At 39.7% G+C, this 6,000-nt stretch overlaps 1 long non-coding RNA gene across 1 annotated transcript; it reads right to left on the bottom strand.

Moving 5' to 3' along the window:
- Nucleotides 1-556: 556 nt before the first annotated feature.
- On the bottom strand, nt 557-3,160 carry LOC121140812. Its single transcript, XR_005877737.1, has 2 exons — nt 2,767-3,160; nt 557-2,307 (listed from the first exon to the last, which is right to left on the bottom strand). It is a non-coding gene; the product is annotated as an uncharacterized LOC121140812 (long non-coding RNA).
- Between the last annotated feature and the right edge of the window lie 2,840 nt (nt 3,161-6,000).

Genomic DNA, 6,000 nt, shown 5'->3' with positions numbered 1-6,000 from the left:
CAATCTTGGATTTTTACTTGAGTCCTGAGGTTCAAACTTAGGCGCTCATGCTTACATGGCAGACACTTTGCTAATTAAAATTTATCCTCAGATCTTCAAATAATTTTAAAAGTGTAAATATATACCTTTTGCAATTTGCAAAGCCAACTGTACTACTAATTACAACAAAATGGCAAGACAAGTATATAAATGAAAATTACACAATTTTCTAGGAAGGTAATTTGTAACAAAAGCCTTTATATCTCTGGCATTTTATTTTGCATTGATATTCTATCAAAAATGTCAAAAGGATACAGTAAAATTTAAATGTAACCCATTTTAGTACTCTGTGTACTTAATAGAACACAGAATATGCTGAAATTTTTTTCAAGTGTGAAAAAGTCCCATTTATTAGTGGTTAGAAGATTCTTTTCTTTTTCTTTTGTGTCTTATTTGCTCTCATGTCACTTACAGAGGACCACTGTATTAGGATGATATAAAAATGAGTGCTGTTCTAATTTCATTTTTGTTGGTTTGATAAGACATAAGAAGCAATGAAGGGGCAAAGGGGGACTTATTTGGTTTACAACCCCAAGTTACAGTTTAATCACTGAAGTGAAGTCTAGGAAGGAACAGTTCCATTGCCACATCACATCCACATTTCAGAGTGGAGAGAGAACAAAGGGATCCTTGCCTGTTATTTCCTGCTTTCTATATTCGTGTACAGCTGAAGGCCCCGCCCATGAAATGGTACCACCTATATTCAGGGTCCTTTTACCTGTCCCAAATAAGGCAATAAAGACAATCCCCCAAATGGATCAACCTGATCTAGGCAATCCTTCATTAAGACTTTCTTCCCATATGATTCTAGGCTGTGGCAAGTTGACATTTAAAATTATCCTTCATAATCCACACCTTGTCACCTTGACACACAAACATTACCCCAAGCATAATTATTTAATCTCTTGTCTCCAAAGTCTCATGTTACTCTTATAATACAAAACAAAGTCACACTCTAGAAAGCTCCAAAAGTCTTAAGCAATTTCAATACTTCAAAGGTGCAAAACATTAAAAATCCCAAAGTCTCTTAACCACAAGCTCCTATAAAATAGATTTAAAAAGTTACCACTTAAACATTCTTGTTCCAAAAAGGAAGAACTGCAGCACAGTAAGTGAACAATCATGCTTAAGTCAAACCAAAGCCCAACAGTATAAATACCAAGTCTAGTTGTTTAGTGTCTGATTATCTGTGGCTTGTGATCTTTGGGGCTCCAGAGGGCTTTGGTGACCCCATCCCCCAGTTCTGCCCTTTCCACCACACAGTTTCTATCTTAGCCTGGTTCAGTTCCACACCCACGGCTACCCTTGGGAGATAACCAATAATTCTGGCCTCTCAGCATCCTGGGGTCTCTACTGCAACTGAGTCCTTGCTTTCACACAGTGCCAGACCTCAGCTTCTCTCCATGATCACTTTATTCCTTTAACACTAGTACCATGTGGACATCTCCTATATTATTGCCAAGTTTTTCTGTAAAATTCTGGTGTAGCCAGCCTGGCCCATTTGGACCACAGTTGGTTGAGTTTCTGTATGCTAGTCCTAATGAAATACTTTCCTGTTGTCACAATGAAACACAACTTTCCATTCAACAGTAAATGTTTCTTATTAATTACAACAGATTCTTTAGTCCCAGCCTAATCAGCACATGCATATTTAGTCAAAATATCTCATGAATGGTCCCTGACCCAGTTTCTAGTAAAGTCCTCGTCACCCTGAAACTTCATGAGCTAGGCCTCCACTGCCCACATTGCTTTCAGTATTACTGTCTTCCAAGCTTTCATTAAAATGTCTCAGTGGGTGTTTCCAGTAACATCCAATAGCTTTTCCAGACCAAAGCTGCAGAGTCTCTCAGATTTCTCTGCCCAAACAACAGAGTCAGTTTTATCACAGGAACAACTCCATTTCCTCAGCGCCAATTTGTGTTTGAGTTTCATTTCTGTTCCTGGGATAAAAGATGGCAGCAAAAATCAACAGCAAGGGAGGAAAGGGTTTATTAGGCTTACAATTCCTAGTTACATCCTTGAGGGGAGCTCAACATAGGAGCAGAAGCAGCTAGTCACATCACATCCATATTCATGAGACAGAGAGACCCAATGCACGCTTATTTAATTGCCTGCTTCCTGCTCGCTTCATTCATACACAAAGTGCTGTTGATGAAATGTTGCTATCAACATTCATGCACCATTATGGCACTCAAGACAGTCTTCCACAGGAGACTAGCTGGATCTAAGCAATTCTTCCTTCGGGTCCTCTTGCTATGTGGTGCTAGGCTGTAACAAACAGACATTTAAAACTAGACAACACGGTCTTCAGACTCTTTTCTGGTGCTTAAGGTGAGTGGGGGCCCTGCTCTGAGCCCCAACTCCCTACATCTCCCCCTGCTCTGTCTCCCTGGGCGTTTTCTGCACCTAGAGAGGACCTGCCCCTCCAGGAAGGACCACCCTGAGTTTGCCCACACCTCAGTCTTCAGTTTCATCCCCTCCTTTCCCAGTGCTTAAGGTGAGTGGGAACCCTGCTCTGAGCCCCAACTCCCTACATCCCCCTGCTCCATTTCCCTGGGCGTTTTCTGCGCCTAGAGAGGACCTGCACCTCCCGGAAGGATCACCCTGAATCTGCCCACACCTCAGTCTTCAGTATCTTCCACTTCTTTCCTGGTGCTTAAGAGAGTACCTGCCCCTCCCAGAAGGATCACCCTGAGTCTGCCCACACCTGTGTCTTCTGGTGCTTACCTGATGTTTAAGTCTTTAGTCCACTCTGGTCTCTGACCAGTGCTTGAGAGTGTCCCAGACCCACCTGCACCCATTGAAGTACTGGACCTGCTTGAACGCACTGGAAATGATCAGTAGACCCCAACCCACCAGGAGAGGAAGAGACCCCATGGGCTCCCATTGAAAAAAGGATGGGAAGAAAGCAATATAAAAACACAGCCAACAACAGAGGAACCAGTATGACACCACCAGAGTCTAGAAACTCTACACCAGCAAGACCTGAACATATTAACACAGATGAAACAGGAAAAATGATCTTCAAAGCAAACTCCTGAAAATAAAAGAGACCCTCAAAGAGGATATGAGAAAATCCCTAAAAGAAATGGAAGAAAACACAAATCAAAAAATGCAAGAAATCAACAAATCTCTTAAAGAAAGCAAGGAAAGCCAAGAAAAAAAACAATCAAACAGATGAAGGAAACAATTCAAACAGTTCAAGACCTGAAAACCAAAATGGAGACAATAAGAAAAACACAAACTGAGGTAATGCTGGAAAGTGAAAGGCTGAAAAAACAATCAGGAACTACAGATGAAAGCATAACTAACAGAATACAAGAGATGGAAGACAGAATCTCAGGTGCTGAAGATAAAATAGAGGAAATAGATTCATCGACAAAAGCTGGGATGAAGCCTACTTGATCATGGTGTATGATTTTTCTGATGTGTTCTTGGATTTGATTCGCCAGTATTTTACTGTGTATTTTTGCATCAATGTTGATGAGGCAGATTGGTCTGTAATTTCCTATCTTGGTTTTGTTTTTGTGTGGTTTGGCTACTAATGTAATTGTAGCCTCTTATAAAGACTTTGTCAGTGATCCTTCTGATTCTATTGTGTGGAACAATTTGAAGTGTATTGGTATTAGCTCTTCCTTGAATTTTTGGTAGAATTCCACACTGAAACCATCTGGCCCTGGACTTTTCTTAGTTAGAAGACTTTTTATGGCTGCTTCTATTTCCTTAGGGGATATAGTTCTGTTTAAATTGTTTATCTCTTCTTGATTTAATTATGGTAAATGATATCTATCCAGAAAATCATCCATTTCCTTTAGATTTTTCCAATTTAGTGGATGCAAAAAAATTTGGTTCAACAAATAAAAATCCATCAATGTAACCCACCACATAAATAATCTGAAAAAGAAAAACCACATGGTCATCTTACTAGATGCTGAAAAAGTCTTTGACAAAATCCGACACCCCTTCATGATAAAGGTCTTGGAGAGATCAGTGATAACAGGAACATATCTAAGCATAATAAAAGCTATATTCAGCAAACCAACAGCCAGAATAAAACTAAATGGAGAGAAACTACAGGCAATTCCTTTAAAATCAGGAACAAGACAAGGATGTCCACTCTCTCCATATCTCTTCATTATTGTACTTGAAGTTCTAGCTAGAGCAGTAAGACAACAAAAGGAGATCAAGGGGATATGAATTGGAAAGGAGGAAGTCAAACTTTCACTATTTGTAGATGATATGATAGTCTACATAAGTGACCCAAAGAATTTTACCAGGAAACTCCTACAGCTGATAAACACCTTCAGAAAAGTGGCAGGATACAAAATTAGCTCAAAATAATCAGTAGCCCTACTATATATATAGACAATAAAGAGGATGAGAAAGAAATCAGAGAAACATCACCCTTTACAATAGCCACAAACACCACAAAATATCTTGGGGTAACTCTAACCAAACAGGTGAAAGACCTGTATAACAAGAACATTGAGTCTTTAAAGAAAGAAATTTAAAAAGATACCAGAAAATGGAAAGGTCTCCCATGCTCTTGGACAAGTAGGACCAATGTAGTAAAAATGGCAATTTTACTAAAAGCAATCTACAGATTCAATGAAATCCCTATCAAAATCCCAGTACAATTTTTCACCAACCTCGAAAGGACAATCCTCAACTTTATATGGAAAAATAAAAGACCCAAGATAGCCAAGGCAACCCTTTACAATAAAGGAACTTCCGGAGGCATCACCATTCCTGACGTTAAGCTCTATTATAGCGCTATAGTCCTGAAAACAGCTTGGTGTTGGTACAAAAGCAGACACGTAGACCAATGGAATCGAATTGAAGACCCTAATATCAACCCACACTCCTTTGAATACCTGATCTTTGACAAAGAAGCTAAAACTATACAATGGAAAAAAGAAAACATCTTCAACAAACGGTGCTGGAGTAACTGGATGCTGGCATGTAAAAGACAACAGATAGATCCATATATATCACCATGCACAAAACTTAAGTACAAATGGATCAAAGACCTCAACTTCAATCCAGTCACACTGAATCTCTTAGAGGAGAAAGTGAGAAGTACACTTGAACGAATTGGTACAGGAGACTGCTTCCTGAACATAACATCAGTAGCACAGACACTGAGATCGACAATTAATCAATAGGACCTCCTGAAACTGAGGAGCTTCTGCAGGGCAAAGGACACAGTCAACAAGACAAAACGACAGTCCAAAGAATGGGAAAAGATACTCACTAACCCCACATCTGACAGAGGGCTAATCTCCAAATTTTACAAAGAACTCAAGAAGCAAGTCTCCAAAACACCAAAGGATCCAATTAAAAAGTGGGCTTCAGAACTAAATTGAGAATTCTAAAATGGCTGAGAGACACTTGAGAAAGTACTCAACATACTTAGCCATCAGGGAAATGCAAATCAAAACAACTCTGAGATACCATCTCACTCCCATCAGAATGGCTAAAATTGAAAACATTAATGACAGTTTATGCTGGAGAGGATGTGGAGAAAGGGGAACACTCCTCCACTGTTGGTGGGAATGTCAACTTATGTAGCCACTTTGGAGATCAGTATAGAGATTCCTCAGAAAAATGGGAATCAGTCTACCACAAGATCCAGCAATTCCACTCTTAGGCATACTCCTAAAAGGTGTCCCCTCAGACAATAAGGACATGTACTCAACTATGCTCATAGCAGCATCATTTGTAATAGCCAGAACCTGGAAAGAACCTAGATGCCCCTCAATTAAAGAGTGCATAGAGAAAATGTGGTACATTTTCACAATGGAGTGCTACTCAGCAGAAAAAAAAGGAATCTTGAAATTTACAGGCAAATGGATGGCAATAGAAGAAACCATCCTGAGTGAGGTAACCCAGTCATAAAAAGACAAACATGGTATGTACTCACTCGTGTATGTATTTTAGACATGGAACAGGGCATAGCCC

This window comes from Mesocricetus auratus, unplaced genomic scaffold, assembly GCF_017639785.1.
Source record: "Mesocricetus auratus isolate SY011 unplaced genomic scaffold, BCM_Maur_2.0 Super-Scaffold_4256, whole genome shotgun sequence".
Taxonomy (NCBI): Eukaryota; Metazoa; Chordata; class Mammalia; order Rodentia; family Cricetidae; genus Mesocricetus; species Mesocricetus auratus.
This window is presented reverse-complemented; position numbering and strand designations above follow the sequence as displayed.